The following is a 23484-nucleotide window of genomic DNA, read 5'->3' on the forward strand; positions in this document are numbered from 1 at the left end:
TCAAAATTCTCTCCATTCTATTTATTATACAACCGTGACGTTGTACTACCAATTGACTTACTTCAGCCACGTCGTAAGTATTTAGGGGAGGAACCTCACATGATTGCATTAGAAAAACAACACCAATCATTCACCCTAGAGCATAGGTATATGAAGAAATCTAAAAGAAAACAAGCGAAATATGCAGATAAGAATAGTAAAGAAATTAAATTTCAAGTAGGAGACCCTGTGTATATAAAGAACCATTTAAGGAAAATAAGCTGCAAGATAAATGGCGCCCATACTATAGAATAGTTGAACAAAGGACACCCAGTGACTTTTATTGTTAAAAATCAGCTGGATGGTATTACTTCAAAATCAAATGCTGAACACTTGAGGTTAGCTAATATAGATGAATGGGAGATACCAGCGGGTAATTCCACCCGTCCAATTAGAAAACCACAGTTTGTAGTACAACCAGAAGATAGTTCTGATTCAGAGACTAGTTCAGATGATGCTGAGCTACCACCCCTTGACAGAATAGCAAGAGATTCCGTCAAGAAAGGGATAATTCATCAGATGAAGATGATATTCCTTTAGTGGAGTTATCAAAACGCTTAAAAGATAAAAAGTCTAGATTAGAGATGCAGGAACAGGATAGTTCATGTAGCGATATGGAGCAAGATGCTTACCGAAGTGACCTTAAAAGTGAGGATAGTTCAGATTATATGTCAGTTGATGAAGGAATTTAAAGTTCTTAAATTTAATATTTTAAAAAGTTAGCTGAGTAAAAGAAAGAGCTCTCACGTAACCATTGGATCCTAGGTGCGCGAGATTCAATCTCTTGCTCAATAACGGAGTGTTGAAAAAGTATATCATGATTTAATTGTGATACAACAATTAAAATCAACCTTGGAAAAATAAGGGAATTTATTTTAACTATTAATTTTTAATGATACATAGATTTTGAAGAACTGAACGCATCAATTTTAATTCGTTTGAGAATGAAAAGGGTCAGGTAAGCTAATCACTTTGCTGAGTTACGTAATGGTGTCCGCTGAAGCTGAGAATGAGAGAACATCTTTAGAGAAATTACCTCTACACCAACCAATTGAGATTAGCAACAATCCATGACGCTAATCAAAGAGACAACTTGGGACAATTAAGTGTTGAAAATCACTGAAAGTTTAACAAGGACGGATAATACTTTCGACGTAATTAATCGAGAGTTGTACGAACATTCCATCCGGACGTTTGAAGTGGATTTTTATAAGGATGAAGTTCTTAAAGTTCATTTTTCTGACGGGAAGTAGTAGTACGGGACAGGAAGTAGTTAAAGCTATTTTCCAAACAAGGAGAGACTTGTACCTTGCTTGTACCTTACAAGAGTACACATGATCGGGAATAGGTTTTATAAAACGAAAGAGGATCCGAAAACCCATTTCCCCGACCAGGAAGAGAACTATAAAGACTATTGTTTTATTTAAATTAAGGACAATAAGCGCATAAAATATGTGACACTTGTAAATAATTCGCCTCGTATTCGATGGATAGTATGATCATGGATACTATAATACATTATGTTTGACTGGTTCTGTCAAACGTGACATTTCCAAGACATTCTTTATTTTTTACATGAATGTGAAAAGGTTAAATGCTTTTATGAGAACTATTCAATACTAAATTTGTTGTCTTGTATTATGGCAATATTGACGATTTCATAGATAACATGTTGATTATCAATTACGTATATATACGTGGTACATATATGAACTAGGAGTGTTTTGTTCTTATGTTAAGTTATAATTTGTATAGTTGATATTGCAGAAGTTGTATAATGTTATGATCAATTATAAGATTTGTAAAGGGTAGACGTAGTACGTTGAAAGTGAATCTTAATTTAGGAAATAATTTATGGTTTTTAATTGATATATTTAAGACATATATGTTGATGTACGATGATGTATCCAAATGAAACACTTAGTATTGGAATTAACCTTTAAAACAAGTTAGTAAAATAGTTGATGTTACTCTTTGATTTTACAATCGAATTTCTCATTGAAAAGGGGACGAATGTAACAAAATAGAGTTTAATGTAACACAGCTGGAATTTCATATGGGATTGGTTGGAATAAGTTAGCTTAAACAATAGTTCATTTAATGTTCAATAGTATATCAATAAAACACATATAGGTAGTTCACAGAGGTGTGGATAACTACTTGCATATATACACTTAGGTTGGTATAGTCTGGGCCCCGAGAATCTTATCAGTGGGTGTACAGCTTCGGCCAGTTAATTAGTTAGAGACTATCCCCACTTCCTTGATAAATTAACTTATGTAATTAACCGTTCGGACAGTGGCCACCTAGTGGTGGAGTAATTATTAGGGTATATTTCAAGTAACAAATTAGCAGGAGGAATCTCAACCTTGCTCCTCGAGTACAGGTGGTTACACTTCAACAATCGTATCATCCAGCAACAAGTGAAGTCCATATAAGGGGATAGCGGGACAGAATCGGTCAAGATGAGAGAAATAGAAGCCAGATTCTGGGGATATCATCGAGCACTGGCTGGTCATAGAGTATTGGCTTATCATTACAAGCCGCCAATGTCGGTACGGCCGGGTTTAGTGCCATATGACCGAAACTATTTTTCAAATAACTTTCAACCCTTTCCTTCGAGGTCTGGGATTTTTCGTCTTGAATTAGAAATTCGCCTTCCTGGAGGGCCTCAACCTCAACCTTTAACAGCTCTGCATTTTTTGCCTTCTCAACGATTTTCCTTTCAGATGAAATTTCTGCATATTTTTGCTTCCTTTTTTGCGTACTTGTTCTTAATTTGTGCAGCTCCTGCCTCAACCCTTTTCTTCGTAAGCGTTTCGGATAGACGGTTTGAGCCCCTTGACGAATGCAGACTATGGGTTTTTGATGAACGTCCAGTACTAGAATATGCGCTTCGTTCAAATTCGTACTCCAGATCCATACAAATTCGCTTAGTCCTACTAAGACCTCTATCGCATGCCCAAGTGTAGCCTTCTTCAGCTAGCTTATACTCTTTCAGAAGTGTCATGCTCTCCTCAGTGTTTGTTCTGAACAGGAAGTCCATCGTTTGATATGAAGTATGTTCATACTGAGATATCCTTTGTTTCATGTTCTCTTCCAGGCGTACGATGACATTAAGATCAATTCTGTCACTTTCGTCCAGATTCTCTATTTTGACTGATGTGTAGTCTACAGCCTTCCATGCTTTAGTCATGGTGCTAGTGAGGACTTTAGCCTTTGACGACAAGCATAAACTCGCGGATAGATAGGAAGATTTCTATATTGTCCTAGACCAACCGAATGAGAACATACCAGTCTTTGTTGTGCAAAAGGAAAATGGGGAAGGAAAGAGACGTACCCTCTACAGCCTTCCATGCTTTAGTCATGGTGCTAGTGAGGACTTTAGCCTTTGACGACAAGCATAATCTCGCGGATAGATAGGAAGATTTCTATATTGTCCTAGACCAACCGAATGAGAACATACCAGTCTTTGTTGTGCAAAAGGAAAATGGGGAAGGAAAGAGACGTACCCTCCACAGAAATCTACTACTACCCATAGGATATTTGGACCCAACGCTGAGAAATGACAACATCCCAACCCCGAAGCCGAGACCAACACCCAAACCTCGTCCTAGATCCCAGCCTCTATCACCACAGAGCCCATCTGTGGATGAACGGATGGAGAGTGAAGCCAGTGAAACTGATGGGGAAGAGGAATATTGGATGACGGTGCCTTGAGAGACACAGGATCTGTCGGATGCCCATGAAGGTGTTTTGAGTGAAGATCCTGAAGGTGTATGTAGCGCCGAGTATTTTCAGTGTTTACATTCGTGGCATACGTTGTCACGTGATCGTTTACTTTCGTTTTGTGGTGTCATGTGATTCGTCGTCACGTGATCGTCTTGTCCTATTTTCGTGTTACCTGTAATGGGTGTGTTGTTTGTGACGTATTGTGCATGTATTGTCAATCACCTGTCCATCATTTGTGCTAACTTGAAAAGTTTGACTGACCCCTGACATGGTAGGAGACACGTTCTCTACGCTGATTTTTCGTGCTTTCTTCTTTTCTTCCTTTCTGTCCTGTCTTTGTCTCGGCACTTCTCTGCTTGCCGAGGATCTGTTCACATCTACATCTGTTTGTCTCTCCTCACTGTGCGGCTATTAATCCTATCTATTTCTCTATAACCAGGTTCCCCAGCACCACATGCAGGGTAAGTGGATAATTTAATGTATTATGTTTGTAAATAGTTGCTAATAATTAAAACCTAATTATTATGCATAAGTAAAATTAATACCTAATCTCTAGAGTCCTATTAACGTATTTTTGATACTTATAAAATACGGCTAAAAGTAGTCGTTATTTCCTAAATATTTCTTTATTATATTCCTAAGTCTAATATTAGCTATGACCCTAATATTATTCTAAAATGTCAGTGTAATTATCTTTATTGGTAATATTTCCAAGCTTGTCAGTTCGTCTAGAAAGTCGGTGGAATTTGCGTCAAGTATCATCCTTATAGTAATGTGTATTGAAATGAAGGTCATGTGCGTTCGTGTGTGATTTGTACTTGTATGTTGTTTTAAATATATTTTACAGGGATTTTAATTCCTGGATGAATAAATATTGCCAAGAACTAAACGGGTCCTAGTCGTCTTGTCGCTCCTGGCAAAAGAACCCTACAAGGATTGTTATACGTATTTATTAAAGTTCGTTTTGAACAGTTCATGACCCTTGGGTGTAAGATTGCGGAATCTGTATTCCTCTGTATGAGAAACTTAATCCGATGCAGCCATGACGAGGTTTATTTACTGTAAGTGTCGGAACGCCACTTCAGCTAACCAGTTAACAAGGTCAACAGTTTCAATGTTCAACGAATTTATTGATGTAGAGACTTGACAACGTGTGATGGTAAATAACTGTAACAAACAGAAAAAAGGGGGAATTAAACTTACGATCTACAATAATATTGGTTGCTATGTTGTCATTTGAATCATATACTTTGTAGTAAAGCGACTTTACAGGTATGACTTGACTGAAACACATGTAGGATTAGAAAGGGGGGTGTTGATTACAACGCGATTTTTACTTTGTTTACAATTTACGACTGACTGTCAATTTACATATTTCTTTGTATTTATACAGCGACATTATAAATGCAGAATATTTCAATGTTAATCTTACACCATAGGTTGGCCGCCGTGAAAACCAAAGTCTAGAAACTTGTCCAACGGGATCCATGTTACTGCAAAAATGTTTGCATTTTTGTTGACTTCCGGTACAATGGAGATTGCAATTAAAGAATCGAACCGTCTATGAAATTCCGGATTTATATGAAAATTGTCAAACGAAGAGAGGTAACTCTTACATCCCTACTGTCCTACTGACCTAAAGTTAAAACTCTTGCGTAGACAAGAGTCCTGAAATTGATTGATGGGGAATATGCGGTGTTACCATCTGACCTTCTTACATACCTATAATCCATAGTTAGGATATTTTCACCATTCTAAACAATACAGCATCACAAAGTATGGTGTTGTCAAATACAAACATCACTGATGATTATGTTTTGAATAAAACAACAAAATCCTGTGAAAATTAAATAATTCTGTGATATGAAATAAGCTTGATTATTAAGAATATTTCTAGTATTTTTAACTCCAAAAGTAGTCATTCTAACTGTCACATTCTGCAATGTTATATACATCTTTGTCACATTGTTATTTTAATATGTGAAAACCAAAAAATTGAAGAAAATGGATGATATGAAAGCTTATGTAAATAAACTATATACTGTACGAGAGTATGATGCATGTAATGTGGTAGTACAGGTAAATGGGTGGCAAACTAACACTTGCTATCTATATCATTTATCACATTTAATGTACGGCGAGGAAACCTAATAACTGGTTTGTTAAGAATATTGTATGGTGCAAAACTTACACGGTAGAAATAATTGGCGAGAATTAAAATACCTGCCCCTCGCTTCACTTTGTCAGAAGGGTATAGTGAAGTTTGACAGCCGATCGGGTCTGACCTAACCTGGTCTGTTTACACTGGGGTGGATTCATCCAATCGAGCGAATGAACTATTAAAAGTTAATATGTAAGTTAAATTAAACTATCCAAAACTGTATTCCACTAGACATAAGTCAGACGTGTTGTCCAGAAGCCAGAACATACTTTCTGTTAATAATCTATCACACATGTCCAGTATACATTCGCTCCCGGGTTAATTACATAAGCTTACCAATACCGTCTAGCAGGACAGGTCAGCAAAACCTTAGCTTGTCGTAAACCACCTAATCTACCACTATGTGTGTGCATTAGACCATGTAAATAACTCATGTGTTATCCACTTCTTGTTAGCAAATATGTAATATTAGATTATCAATGTCTACGACTTTTAGTATAAATACGACTAGGTTTCTAGCCAGTCGTCGATTCGGTTCCTGAAGGCATGCGAGTGTACCACCTCTCCATGTCTACACACAATAAATTTACATCAACCTAAACAGCGTTTGGATTTCTTCATCTCCACTCAACACTGCAACACTCTTCATTCTCAACAAAGAAGTTCACCCACTACACTTTATCGGACACCACATCACTTTATTGGTCCCGTGACATCACTTTATTGGTGCCGTGATTTCGCTTTATTGGAGCCGTGACCGTAACTTCACTTTATTGGCGCCGTGACCTCGGACACCGCTTCACTACGATCACCGGTCATTCGTAAGGTAAGTGAATTGATTTTTATCTTTTTATCTGTAGAAACATTTGAACCTAAGTCATTTTACTTACTTATTAATCTATACATATATACATACATGTTTCTTTTATTATAATAAGTCTTTTTCTAAATCTATAATGGAAGAAAATCAACACACCCAATCTTCAACTGAATATGCTATCCAGTTACTTACGGCTAATGCCACTAGCGTCACGACATTAATTAATAACCAGTCACAGCGACTTAAGGTATTAGAAAACACTACGAACAGATTGATACTAAGTGATAATTCGTGGTGTACAGGCAAACTTTTTGATGGGGACAGAACAAAATTTGAACAATGGATGCGGGACATTGATAAACAGGCACATATATCAGGCAATACCCACAATAAACATTTGTTAGCCTTACAGTCGTCTACTGGCCCTGTAAGTGAATTTATTCAACGCTATACCAAGGGTATAGAGAGTCCTAACTGGGATGATCTCAAAGCTCAGCTAACCCGTTGTTTCGGAGACATTCAAGGTTCAGCCCATGCATTTGCTTTGCTAAAGCAAATTCAGCAGCGGCCTGATGAACCCGTCCAACTTTTTGCTCAACGAATTATGTCGTTAGCAGAAAAAGTTTATGAAAACCAGGACTTAAGTTCTCCTGTTATTTCCCAACAGTTAGTTAGGTTTTTTGAGGATGGTTTAGAGGTTCCCGACATTAGGTTACGAGTCATGAGAGGGCAATTTAATGTTTTTGATAAAGCTGTAGATTGTGCCATGAGAGAGATGGACATTCGTCGTCAATTTCATCTCCGCTCTCAAAATACACAATTCCCATCACAAATACACACAGCTCCTTACAACACACACACTTACACGTGTAGAGATGAAGAACCAATGGAAATAGACGCTACACGGGTAAGATCCATAAACACTTATACGCATGACAACAGAAATTCACACTCCACAGGAACTCGACCACAGAAACATACCACAAGTCACAAATCACAATATCAAACCCGGGATTATTACCTAATCCACCATACCGACACACTTACCCAAATCAACAGTCTACATACCGACACCATCATAATCCCTCTGGTCACCAGACTTCTTACGCAACATATTCACACGAGTCTACACAACACTATCGCCACAGGGGTACAAACAACCATCACAGACACCCAAAGCCACAATCATATCAGCCAAATTCTCAACAACATACACCACATTTCAACAAATATCAAAACAATAAATTCCAAAGACATTCACGTTCCCAACACAAATTACAAAATCAGGGAAACTAAACAAGGTCCGGTTTCGTGAGGCAGATATCGGATCTCAGTCAGGCAGACTATCTTTCACCATTAATACTCTCGGTAGTTCTCCTAATTCATGTCAACTAAAAATAGGTAAACAGAAATATAGGAGTCTATTAGATAGTGGTGCTGACTTGAGCCTCATTCATTATAAAGTTATTGAACAATTAAATCTTACAAGTGCTCTTGATAAAACTTCTGTATATTTGAAATCTGTTAATGGAAACAAACTGGATGTATCTGGCAAGATTACTTTGAAATTCACTATTAGAGGCATGAAATTCACTCATACTTTTTGTGTATCAAAAGATATGTCCAGAAACTTCATCTTAGGAAGAGACTGGTTTGTTAAAGAAGGAGTAAGCCTTCATTTTGACCAAAATGCTTTAAAAGTACGAAACACTCTTGTTCCAATTATTAATGATTATTATGTGTCTTCTATTGTACGCTTGTCTCAGAAAGTTGTTTTACCACCACAATCCAGTACCGTCTGTACAGGTAAAATCCCACATTACAGATCAATCAAAGGTGATAAAAGTTTTTCATTTAGAACATAATCATTGTAGTTCTTTAACATGTGAGCCAGATATCCAAGTGTTAGAGTCTATATGTACAATTTCTAACTATCAGACTAAATTACCTATAACAATTGTCAATTCATCACAGCGAACAGTTATATTATATAAAGGTTGTTCAATCGCTAGACTCACAGAAACACATATTGATGCCATAACTTCCATTATATCAAACAAAGATTCATCAAAAGAAAACATGCACCAACCTCATATATCACTGCAAAATCTTGATACTCCAGACACTCACAAAAACATGATGACCAAACTTCTTGAAAACAACATTGACATTTTTGCAGAAAAAGATACAGATCTCACACGGACTGACTTAGTACAAATGACAATAGACACAGGCAACCATCCACCTATCAAACTTAGACCATATCGCACTCCTTTGCAACAACAAGAAAAAATATCAGATGCCATAGACGATATGTTACAAGCCAAAATCATTTCACCTTCTAGTTCACCATGGAGTTTTCCATGTGTGTTAGTTAAAAAGAAAGATGGCAGCCTAAGATTTTGCATAGATTACAGGAAGCTCAATGCAATCACTAAACCAAACTCATTTCCACTTCCGGTTATTGATGATCTTTTGGCTAGGCTAGGAAAATCGATGTATTTCTTCACTTGATCTTAAAAGTGGTTACTGGCAATTGCCAATTAACAAAGATGATAAAGAGAAAACTGCATTTACTTGCCATAGAGGCCTTTTTGAATTCAATGTTTGTCCTTTCGGTTTAATGAATGCCCCTCAGGTATTCTCATCTGCTATTTCAAAACTGTTAAACGGTCTCCAGGGTTTCGCAGTAGCTTACCTGGATGATATTTTAATTTTCTCTAAATCAGAGGAAGATCACCTCTCACATATTAAACAAGTTTTCTCCCGGCTTCGCAAACATAGTCTTAAGCTTAAATTGAACAAATGTTCCTTCTTCCAACAAGAAACCAAGTATTTAGGATTCACAATCAATCGTCAAGGAGTAAAACCTGACAACAGCAAAGTAGAAGTCATCCAATCCATGAAACACCCTACAGATGTCAAACAATGTAGATCTTTCATCTCACTCTGTAGTTATTACCGTCGTTTCATTCCAAATTTTTCAGCAATTGCTGCACCTATGATTAATCTTACCAAAAAATATGCAAAATTCATTTGGACTTCTGAATGTCAAAAAGCCTTTTCATTTCTAAAAGAAAGTTTATCTGTTGTTCCTCTTCTGAGTTTTCCTGATGTTTCAAAACCTTATACATTATATACGGACGCATCTGATCATTGTATTGGCGCCGTTCTGACACAAAAATGTGACCCAGGAGAAGAAATTATTCCTGGCGAAACTAATGAAAAGCCTATATACTTTCTGTCTCATAAACTTAATAAAACCCAATGTAAGTGGTCTACAGTAGAAAAAGAAGCGTATGCCATTCATTACGCGCTAGACAAACTACATCATTATTTGCATGGTGCAACATTCACAATCAAGACTGACCATAAACCTTTAAAAGCTCTTCTGAACTCTGATGTAAAAAATAGGAAAGTGCAACTTTGGGCTCTCACAATAATGTCTTACAATCCAAAAATTGAATACATTAAGGGAGGTAAAAATATTATAGCTGACATGTTGTCAAGACTACCACATAGTGACACACATTCCGACATTGATGACAACAGTGATGACCAAGATCTAGATATCTCTGACTACACTTTCCAGATCAACACTCTGAACTCCAATACATTCAACTCAAAAAAATTTTCAAACTTCAAAATGCCAACAGAAGACATTCCAAATCTTGACAATCACTCATTCAAATCATATAACATGACACATGAACAATCAAAAGACTTCAACATCCTCAATATCAAAACGAAAATACAGCAAGGTAGAGAAGACAGACAAACACGCAAATTTCTCTTATGTGATGATACTGTTTACTACATTAGTAAGGCAGATGCTGAAGCAGAACTCAGACTATACATCCCAGAACACTTAACAAAGGCAGTCATCTCACAATACCATGACTGTACTGGACATCAAGGCATAGACAGAACATACCAAGCAATCAAACGGAAGTATTACTGGCCAAATCTTTTTAAACATTTAGACAAATACATCAAAGCATGTCTTCCATGTCGACAAACCGCCACATTCACACCGCAGGTTCAACAACAAGAAACAGACACTCCAGCTTTCCCCTTTGCTAAACTTCAAATGGACATTTCAGGACCACATCATACTACACACAACAACAACAAGTACATACTAAGTTTTGTTTGTTGTCTCACGGGATGGGTCGAAGCTTTTCCTATCCCTACCAAAGAAGCTGTCAATGTAGCCCACATTCTGTTAACAGAGATTTTCCCACGTTTTGGCTGTCCTTTACACATTGTATCTGACAATGGGAAGGAATTTGTCAACAAAATCATCACTGATGTTTTAACTTATCTTCATATCAACCACATCAAAACAAGTTTTTATAACCCCACAGGAAATTCAATGGTTGAGAGAAGTCATAGAACACTCAATAGTATTTTGACCAAACTTATGATTGACACACCAAATGACTGGGATGAGAACATTCCCCATGCATTAGCAAGTATGAGATTTCATGTGAATGAATCTTCAAAATTTAGTCCATTTTACCTACTGTATCACAGAGATCCAATTTTACCTCTCGACACACTTCTAAAACCACGTAGGAAATATTTAGGAGAAGAATTCCACAAACACGTTATACAAGACCAACACATCACAATGACTAGAGTTGTCAAAAATATTAAAGCCGCAAAAACAAAGCGAACAGAACAAGCAAACAAATCAACACAACCAACGTCATTCAAAGTTAATGATGCAGTATATTTGCGTAATCACCAACGCAACACCAAACTTGCACCAAAGTGGACACCTCACTATCGCATCATTGAACAAACTTCTCCATCCACATTCATCATAAAAAATCAACTAGATGGTTCAACACATAAAACACATGCACGACACTTACAACCTGCACAACTTGAATGGGATATCCCCTCCCCTGACAACGCAGACAGATTTACACGGAGAGCACACTATGCTTGTCCACCCTCCAGTGACGATGGTAGTGACAGTGATACCGACAACGACGCATCACAACATGTTCTCCGCCCTCGCACCAAAACTCAGATACGCAATACACAACCTAACATTGTCAACCGCACAAAGCACACACGTGACAATTCATCCGATGATGAACCCATACCACACATGGAATTACGAAGTCACAGACACAGGAAACAGCAAGCTAAAACAACCAATGCAGTCGATACACAATACCCAGAGAAAAGTGTTGCACATGTGTATTGTCAAACATCTACAATCACATCTAACACATCTAGCACCCAAACAGAAGACACAACAGACAATCCACAAACTCAAAAATACAAAACTACATTACAGCAAATGCTTACAACTCAAGCATCATTGATCTCCCTGCTACCTTGATCTAATTTTCTTACAACTTGTTTTTCAATTATCCAATTGCATTTCCCCCTCTCAGTTTCTCTATTTTTTTTTTCCATTTACAGATCGTCAACATGAGAGTACTTCTGATCTGTTGTCTGATCACATTGGTCGTTGGGATCAAAGTCAACGAAAATGTTATCTTTAGGGAAGACAAAATTATTGTTAATACAAAATCCCAATGGTTGATTTCTTTTGCTATTAATTTTCGGGATTATGACCGATTTCTCACCATAGTCAAACAGGACATAGACACCGCGGCAGATTTGATAACAAGCTCATTAAATCACACAGCAGACAATATCAGGGACGCTCCACAAATATATACACAACTTCAACAACTACTCGACGTCTTCATATCTGAACATAATTCTTTGACAAAAACTATTTCTGATTTCCGTTCCTTGCATCGCTCAAAACGATCTCTTCTCCCATTTATTGGCAGCGCTCTAAGTTTCCTCTTTGGCACCACCTCGGAAAGTGATCTTTCCACTATTAGGCACCACATCAATCAAATTTCTTCCAACCAACGGAAAATTACCCATGTTTTAAAAGAAAATTTGTCTATTTTAAATTCCACTAGATTTGATGTAAGTAAAAATCGTCGTCAAATCAACTCACTCATTGATGCTTTCGTTGCATTTAAGAAAAGAACTATTTTTGATGCAAACTTCATACATAAAACAATCAGTAATAACTATTATTTCACAATGACATTTGCTCACATTTCTTCTTTTATTTCCCATGTTCGCATCATTCTCGAAGACGCAATCATCCATGTTCAAAATCTCAAACTCCAACTTAATATGCTCTCCTTAAAACATCTATCTCCAAGCACTATCTCACCAACTCAACTTCGAGAAACACTTCTGGGAATACAAAATGCACTTCCAAGAACACTTGAACTTCCTGTTGACCCAGCAACTAACTTATGGCAATATTACCAATTTCTGACTTGTTCCACACTTATAGACTTGGAACAAATTATTATTATTATTCGTGTACCTTTAATGGATGCTCTCAACAAATTTCGTTTATACAATGTATATAATATTCCAGTTTCAATGCCACTCCCATCTTCCAACCAAATGTCGAATCCTCAAGAATGTAAATCTTGCCATCTGGTTGCTAAATACCATCTGGAATCACCAGCCATTGCTGTCAATCCGGAGTTGTCTAAATATTTACTTCTAAATATGGAAGACGTTCGTACTTGTTCTCACCCTTTTTACAACCAATGTCAATTAAGTTCCCCTATATATCCGATTAATTTAAGTAAACATTGTATTATTGCCTTGTTTACAGACAACAAGTTAAACATAAATAAATATTGTGTTACTATTGTTGTTCCTGGTTTACAACTTCCTTTCGCATATCATATTACTGATGGCTCATGGGTCATTACATCTAACATGGAAATGAGATTTTCCGTGGTATGTCATAACACAGGCAAAATCTCGCATCAAATTGTTAAGCCACCCCTTCAGTTAATACATGTGCCTAGTTCTTGTTCAGCATCCAGTGATCATCTTTCTTTATCCGCTTCCTTCGAAAAATCTTCCGGTACTCAACCTCTAAATATAACATTTACAACACAACAGGTATTAAATATTTCATTTAGTTCTTTATGGAAGCCATTCCAAGATAAATTTCCAAACTATTCTAATGTTACTCTTCCACATAAGTTACAAACAATGGAAAAAATACCAATGAAATCTTTAATTCAGCAACTATCAGAAATTGAACCAATTGAAAGTAATCTTTGGGATTATAAACAGTATTTTATTCCTATTTTCACGTGTTTAGGCTTAGTTTTAGTATTTTTTAGTATATTTTGTGTATGGTTCAAATGTTTCTTGCGGAAAAAGACAAAAAGTCAATTTACAAAATCGAACGCCATTGACCAAAATGATCAAGACGGACACAAACCAAAATATTCCAGTCCAGCGGATGTATCAGAAATACAACTAACACAGCCGTTGATGCCACCCATGTATCCAGCACAGCTCTATCCACGCCTACAAAACATACTTCCACCACCAAGAATTGAAGAAGAGCCAGTGTAGAAATATTCATCAAACATGTTGACATTTACATTTATTTTCGTTAAATTTCGTCGTTTTGTCCTCTCGTCAAAAGAGACACTATTTTCAACATCATCCTTATTTTACAAGTTTTTCTACTATGGAGAGTTTACCTTACGTGATATTCAACACGGAGTGACCATTGTTTTCTTAAACTCTACCATAATGTGTTTGAAACAGAGTTAGTGATGTGGTTTAACACACACAAAAATGTAATTCTCTGTATCTCATACGACACATCTAGTAGAACTCAACAATATTTCGACGGACAGGAATCATCCGATGCAGTTTAATGCCGGAAAGACAGAAGAAGTCTTCGTTTCCTGATCAGAATCGTATTTATTATTTTACCTCTAACGACGAACTTTGTATTGTTTTATCATTAACTCTTCATCGTTTGTCTCAACCTTTTTGTGCGAGATATCACGTCTAGACGGTAGTACGTCAACCAAGAACTTTTCGTCATTTTCATATTTACAAGACTCATCATGTGATGAACATTACTTTTATTTGGCCTCTTCGTCAAGACTTGTGATTTGGAACCTTCGCCGTGTGGAACTATCAACTTGTGGAGTGATTGAACTGTCTTATTAATATTTCGAACTGTACTATTCATATAATAACTGTAATATCAATTTATTATTGCCTTTCGTTCTCAGTTCTTTATTAGTACACAATACTTTTATGTTTATTCTATTGCAAATATTGTAAAATTGCATGTATTACATGTAAGTTTTTATATCTAAATATTATATTGACCTCGTACATTACCTATGTATGTTACATCTTAAGTAGTATTTTATATATTTATGTCTATTAATTATAAGGAACCATCCCTTAATCGGGTAATAACAATAATTAATCATTATGATTTACAAAAGTTTTCAATTACTAGTTTTATCAGATCTCAATGATCTATTTTTTTTATTTTTTTTGAAATGTTATCTTGAAATGTTACAAATTGTGCTGTTTTACATATCATTATCCTTAGAGAGTTCCAAATCAATTATGTTTTCAATATATTCACACAACTTTTATTCACATACTATTTGGAGAGTTTCGCCTACGTGATATTACACGAGGATTTAAATGTTTAAACTCTACCATTTTATGTCAGAGTCAAAGTCAGTGACGTGGTTGTACACGCACAATATTCATATGAAAGACTTTGTTACTCATAAGACATATTTACACAAATACATATTTCTATGCGGATGAAACATTCCCGATACATTTATATATCAATAACTTAATGATAAGGAACTTTCTGATTTTATTTCATTTTCTCATCAATTGTACTAGTCATAGCCTTATTGTGAGCGTGACGTCATGACTTAGCATAAAAGACGGTGGTACGTCGTAACTAAGTATATTTACATATTTTTTCATTAATTAATTGTAACACAGCACAATGAAAACATTTGTCGATAATTGAAATTTATCAAAGTCGAGCGAAAGCCTTACTATCCACTTGATTTTTTTTTCTTCTCTTCGTTTTTTATCAAAATGTACATCGTTAACAAGCAAGTTTCATGGTTATTCATGGTTTTATTACAAAGGGACGTAACGAACTATTAATATTTTCATAGATGATGTCAAAATTATAACTAATTTGAAATCAATTTTATACAAAGGGACGAATGAACTATTAAAAGTTAATATGTAAGTTAAATTAAACTATCCAAAACTGTATTCTACTGGACATAAGTCAGACGTGTTGTCCAGAAGCCAGAACATACTTTCTGTTAATAATCTATCACACATGTCCAGTATACATTCGCTCCCGGGTTAATTACATAAGCTTACCAATACCGTCTAGCAGGACAGGTCAGCAAAACCTTAGCTTGTCGTAAACCACCTAATCTACCACTATGTGTGTGCATTAGACCATGTAAATAACTCATGTGTTATCCACTTCTTGTTAGCAAATATGTAATATTAGATTATCAATGTCTACGACTTTTAGTATAAATACGACTAGGTTTCTAGCCAGTCGTCGATTCGGTTCCTGAAGGCATGCGAGTGTACCACCTCTCCATGTCTACACACAATAAATTTACATCAACCTAAACAGCGTTTGGATTTCTTCATCTCCACTCAACACTGCAACACTCTTCATTCTCAACAAAGAAGTTCACCCACTACACTTTATCGGACACCACATCACTTTATTGGTCCCGTGACTTCACTTTAAAAGCAAAACAAAAGACAAGGAAGGATTTACATTGGAAGCCGTTGATAAGAATATATAAAAAAAATCAGGTGTTCCGGAGGAGTATGCGTCCTATGCTATATCGAAATCGTTATCAATATCTAGGTCAATCCAAAACGACACATTATAAAATGGAGAACCGAAACCCACAGACATACTAACGGGCAGCGAAAACATCTAACTTTCTTATTACACATGTACAAAAGAGCAAACTGAGCTAACCTCCTGAGCTAGCACCGACATTATCTGTATGTTCTGTGTATAAATGACCCTTCCTCGCTATACTGCAGAGCTAGCATCGACAATATTTGTATGTTCTCTGTATAAATTTCCCTACCTTGCTATACTCGTGAGCTAGCATCGACTTAATCATCATGTCCTCGTCCGTGGAAACATTGTAATGTTCCAACAGTTTCTCAAGCCAAACTATTTTCTGGTATCCTCGAGCAAAATGGGATATTTCTGTGATATCTGAGCTTGTAAGAGGTTCAGTCTTTGTGTCGTAAATTATTCCCGACATCAGTTTGTCTAGATCAAGTTCATACGTTTCCCATAACCGGAGAATAGTTTTAGCTATTCCATGTACATCATCCAGTGTTACAAGCAATCCACTTTCCTCGCGGAGTTTTAGTATTTTGTTGTTGAAATCTGAAATCGAAATATTGGTGGAATGTAGCTCAAATCTTCTTTTAGTAAAACAGGTTACAATAGGCTTATACATGTATGTTCACGTATTTGTTAATATAAACATTATTTATGTTGGCCTGTATGATACGGCGATGTCTATCGTCAAGCAAGCATCAAATCTCCAGTTATAACAAACACACGTTATGTGTACGATAAAACTATCCATGTAGGAAACCCTGTATAAGTAGTCGATGAGATGTAGCTACAAATGTAACCAAATACCAACAGGTTCCAGAATTATCATCAAGTGTAACATATTAAGATCTGTAGCAGGGTAAACCGTATACTTGGGTAAATATAATGAGATGACAATGAATTAGTCTTTTAATCACATGTTTAAGATTACACAATGTAAACATTTTCCAACATTAAAAGTTTTGGGACTTTCTTTTTACCTACCCCTAACATTAGGTATATCTACACACGAGTCACAACAGATCGAACTAATGACTTCCTTCCAGTCAACTGCAGCCCTCTTCAGCAGGTGATAGACTGTGACCGGATTGTCAGCAAGCTCTACATTGTTAACATGGGACATACGAACAGCCTTAACATGTGTCAAAAACCTAAAGATAAGAATGATTCATTTTAGGACGACAAAATAAAAATAAATAATTAATACATCATATTTTCATCTGTAGGCAATTTTGAAAATTGTTGTATGACAGAGAGAATTCCCTCTCCTGTGATTGGCCAATGGGTGCCCCAAAGGTTTCAACAAAATGTAATGCTAACATAAACTTCCGAATTCCTGCATAATATGTGCAAATTGATAACTTAGGGCTACAAATATCAACAAGAAATTTCCTTGGCGCGAAGTAATATCCTCGCGATTTGATAACCTCGACTAAGAATAAACTTAATTTTAGTAATAATCTTATTTTTAGTTCAATTATTGACTTCTCAAATGCCACGTCAAATAACAAAACAGTTAACGACTTGTTAAAGTTAATATGTTGATTTTTCAACTTGAGACAGGTAATATTCCCTACTGAGTTATTTACGTTTACTGGCACGGAATTTCAACCCTTGTTCTCTTCACTTTCTTTTCTGTTCATTAAGATACATTCTAATAACAAAACAATAAAGAAAACGCCGACATGTAACAGAGTCTCAATTCAATCACAAAATCGCTGAAACTGTGGCAAAACGAGAACGAAAGTAAGGACAAGGAAATTGAGACTACGTGTTCTGGTAGAGTAAGCGTCTTCCGCTCCATGGACGTCACCCGCCTCTCGTTAACATAAGTAAATTCAAGTAAGTAATATCACGTTCTTACATGAAAACAATATAAACACGTACGAACCTAGATATATGATTTGAGAATGGAGTGATTTTGACAATCTTTACTGCATGGCTCACAGTCATTATCACCAGGTATAGGATCCGAAGAAGCAGTTATTCATTGCTAAATTTTATTTGTGTTTCCGTTTTTTTACATTATTATGCTGGAACTGGAATTTAGATTATTATTTTGATTTCATCAATTTTACTACAGTTCAAGGAGTTTCTAAGCAGCTTTCGTTAGCTAGAATGTAGCCTTAGAGGATGTGGTATCCTCCCCAAGCTCCAGAACAATTAAACACTGGTATGGTTTGACAGTGTCAGCAGTGAAATTATGGTAATGGTTGGTCTCCTTCAGTCACAATATGGACCAAATGTAATTTTTCAGGGTTTCGTTTTCTTCTGAAAGTAGACGGAAGGAAAAACAATATTCATAGTGATACGATGCTAAAATTCTGAACGTATTATGACATCTTGAGATGTACTGAACACAATATATACTATATAAACTACCATTTTCCTCCAGATCTCAATTTAACCTCCATCACGAAGCCACACTTACATTTCACATTCCATCATTTCAGATCCATCAACGAGATCACTCTCATAAACTTACCAAAATATCTGTCAAAGATGTAAATATTCCTTAATGTACTTACATCATAATGTCATGTTTGACGTCACGTCCAATCTTCTTTTCTGACGTCACAAATTCCTCCAATATACCAATCATTGCCATCTCTTGTTTGGCCACGCGCAGCACTTCTCGTGTTGATGAGTAAACTTCAGAGTTTGTTTCACTTGTACTAAATAGACTCAGAAGCGCCACACAAAACACCAGTATCATCATCTTGGAAATAGTATCCAAGTTCATTTTAAGTCATAATGATTAGTCCACAGATTATAGTGATATTCCTTGTGAGCAGGACTTTCTCGTTTTGTCTCATGTTGTCATTTATAAATCGTGCTTAGCCTGCTCGCTGTAGTAACTCACTGCCTACTTTGTGTAGGTACAAAATAATGTCTCTTTTTGTACTTGACAAGTTGTTGTATTCTCCGTACATACAATTGAACAAAGGCCGCAAGATAATTTATCTTTGTAATTTGCGTTTCCTAAAAATATTGAAGTGACACAGTACACTGCTCGCTCAAATGATATCGTAACATATATACTTTCTGCCTTCTCCACCATAATGTCACGTTTAGCGCTTAGAGCAACACAACATCCAAGGACATAGTATAAACACTATATTTGTGATGTTCTAACTTTTCAACAAAAAAATTGAATACACAGTTTTAAGTTTTGCTATTCATGATGTATTTTTAAGTGTTGTCTCGCTAAATTGTCTACCGTCTCGCTTCATTGATGTATGAAAACCCCTAGGATGTCTATGTAACTCTGTTACCTAGTCCTGGAGACAATGCTGTTATCAGATATGTCTTTGTGTTAGGAGATGTATGATGGTGGACAAACTGGTGGTAAGAGTAAATAGTAATGATACAGATTGTAAAGAGAGGTGCTGTTGAGGATGAGAGTTAGATAATTCCTATGATGTGTCTAATAGATTTAGAGAACCCCTATGAAGCGTTTGTGGGTTCAACATCCTCTTAATGTATTTTCAGTCTGGACGCGTTTGTTGGTCTAACATTTTCAAATTCGATTTAGAGAATGTTTTAGTGTTTGTTGGCTTAATGTCCTTACAATAGATTTAGAGAATTCCTATAGTGTGCTTGTGGGTCTAACACCCTCACAATAAATTTGGAGAATCTCTTGTGAGTTTGCGGGTTCAACGTTCTCACAGTAGATTCAGAGAATCTCCATGGTGTGTTTGCAGGTTTATTCTCAATACATTTAGAGAATATAGTGTGTTTGTGGATTTTTCCTCACAATAAAGTTAGAGAATCCCTATGGTATGTATATGGGTTAAACATCCTTTCAGTCCCTGTGGTATATTTGTGGGTTAACATCCTCTCAATATGAAAGGTTATATCAGGACAGTTGCCTATAGAGACAATAGCTGAAAAAAAGGGAAGAAGTGTAAAGATATGGCCTGCATGTGCTGCCATAGGGCAGCTTATCTTTCATAAGAAGAAGATGGGAAAAACTATCTATTCCTCAAGGGTGATCATCTGATTGCTACAGCTTTGTGGTATTACTCTGGTAGACAATATAGCCGGTCCACATGTGTTAGTATCCATTGTTCAAATGGAGAAAATGAATCGGTAATTATATTATAATGGCTGTCACAGAAAAATAACATCCTGAAGAGAGATGAGTATTTTAGTTTGTGTTTGCTGTGTAGGAGAAGACATTTGTGAAACAAAGTGTTGGTATATGCTTCTTTGTCTACAAAAGACAGATATTCCACACAAGGAAGTTCCAGGCACCACTCACAATTCCTGTGACAAGAGGGATGTTCAGATCTGTCTTATCTTTAATACACTATTAAACTTTGCAAGAATTTTCTGCTTTTTTGACTAGTTGCTTGACCACACCAATATAATCTGTCTACCTCATTTGTTTCATTCTCAACATAAAATCAGGGTTACAATCACAGAAATTATGGAAATGTTTATTCTGTAGAACTCCAAAGACCTATGATTGATCTTGAACATCAGCTCATAAAACACTTTTAAAACACCTATTCTACACAAAGATGACTTTTCTCATGGTGTTCACCCTCTGATGAGTCTGATGAGTCCTATCAGTACAACCTGATGTTATGGAGCTGTTATAAGGTTATCTTGAGGGTTTTTTTTACTGCAGGGCCTCTGTTTAATATCATACCATATACCAATCAAAATAATATCAATAAACACTCGGAGAAATATGGCTAGTCCCTTTATTAACCTTCATCTGATACAGATCTAGATAAAACAATCATACATATGATTATCAAATCAAAAAATGACTTTGTGTTTGCAGAATATGTATTTTGATTACAAACAGCTGCAGTGGAAATATATCACAACATTGTCGTACTGGTATAAAATCTTCAAATCACATGTCATCAGTCTAATAATAGGCATCCTAAATTTTGGGATGCTTGAGAGAATTTAATTAAAACTTCATTTTTATTCTTCAAATGGAACTGACATTTGAAATTTAAACAGGTATTTTCTATTTTGGATAAAATAGTCAAATTATCAAAAAGAAACCATTTTCTGAATAAAAAAAAACCTACTACAATAGCAAGATGAATTAAAGGCACTTGTTACCTTTAACACAGTTGTTTCTGATTGTGTGACAACCTGGAATCAGTGCTACCAGGAGGAAAACAAATACAATCACAATAAGACTGTAGTAAAAAGTACTTTACCTATCACAAACATTGTATAAATTATTAAAACATGCAAATACCTACAGCTGATAATATATATATATATAAACTCCAAAATAGCTTAAAAGTTTGATTGGACGGGTTGTATAAACAGCAGTAGCTGGGAAAAGAATAAAGAAATTTTAAGAAAATTAAAAAAAACACAGATTTTAGTTCCTAGATTTCAATGTTACTTCTGTATAACATTGTTACACAATGTCCTTGGACAGTAGTATGAATATTTCCAAGTTTTCTAGGGGTACTTTTGTATAACATAGTGTCTATTGAAATATCATGTCAAGTTTTGCAACACATTTACAAACACTTCAAAATATCAGGACGGATATAAAACAATCAATAAATAGTTCATTGATAACAAAAAATGCCAAGTACAAGTAGTAAACATGTTGATATGATCAATTGCACAATGCAAAAAACAATTTCCACATCTACACTTAATTTTGCACTGAATTGAAAAGTGTCAGATAAATGAAAAAATGTACCCAGTATATAAAGAAGTTGAGATACAATGAAGAACTATGTTTTACACATTACTTTGTTGATATCAGTTTATCACTCTTGTTATTATCAATGCTCAGTTTTAGATACGTCACATACTCTTTGCATTGCTGGTAACCCTGTTTCTGTAACATTTATTACAATATTTAAAATCAAAACTCAAATATTTCCATAAATACTTGGTAAGAGGCCCAATGAGCCTGTATCATTTCTCCTGTTCTGCAGTTATGAAGACTTTGTTGATTAAGCCAATTTCTGCTAACATGAAAGTCCATTTCAAAGCATGCTACAACAAAAATACATTACCATAGGTCAGATTATTGAGAAGTCATTAAGAATGCTTAACTCATTTGACCCTTGTGACCTTTAAAGTGGGTCAAGGTTATACATTTAAACATATACATACTTATTTAGCTCTTCATACCAACATGCTACAGGCCAAATATTAGTACCCTGAACCTCTTAATTATTGAGAAAAGTTGGTTTAAAGGGGAAACTTGACACTAGACAGATGATGACAGATGCTGCGCAATGGCATCAGTACAGCAGCCCTTCTGGCAGGTAAGCTCAAACCAAGTACCATTTAAATAAACCTCCTCAGTCTGACTTGTCATAACAATGCCATAAGTAAACAAACATAGATTCTGGTTTGAACCCCCCTCGCCCCCTTCCCCCACACCCCCAACAAAACTGTTTGTATTAGACTAAAAATGCTCAAGTTTGTAGTATGTCCAGACTAATGTAACGTTAACAATGTTAACAGTCTACACAAGCCTCAAACACTGAGGATCTATAATTAACACGTGTCAATATTACAACAGTAATATTCAGCAGTTGTCTAGTTTGGATTCAGAGATTGGACAAAGAGAAAATGTGCAACAACCTACAGGAACATAATTGATCTACTCCTGTCAGACAACATCAGATACAACACATCTATATGTACTCATTTTTCTACATCTATCATCATACACACATGCCTGGCAAATCTATTGTGAATCTGTCCCTGTTAGTTTCAACACATCAAAATGATTCTGTATTTAAATCATGAGGTAATTATCTATTCTGGTTGTCTTTTTCCTTGTGAGTGATTTATTAAATTTAATGTTCAGACAATATCATATATTAAACAGTGACATTTTCTTTTGTTAAAATTGAAAACAAAATTCTTTGAATTATTTTTTCCCACAAAATGTTCATGTCACATGTTGTAACATATGAAACTATTTAAGCTATCTAGGCAAATTTA

The sequence above is a fragment of the Ylistrum balloti genome, unplaced genomic scaffold (genome assembly GCF_031769215.1).
Source record: "Ylistrum balloti isolate Yb309-2 unplaced genomic scaffold, AGI_CSIRO_Ybal_v1 Utg369780, whole genome shotgun sequence".
NCBI classification, from domain to species: domain Eukaryota; kingdom Metazoa; phylum Mollusca; class Bivalvia; order Pectinida; family Pectinidae; genus Ylistrum; species Ylistrum balloti.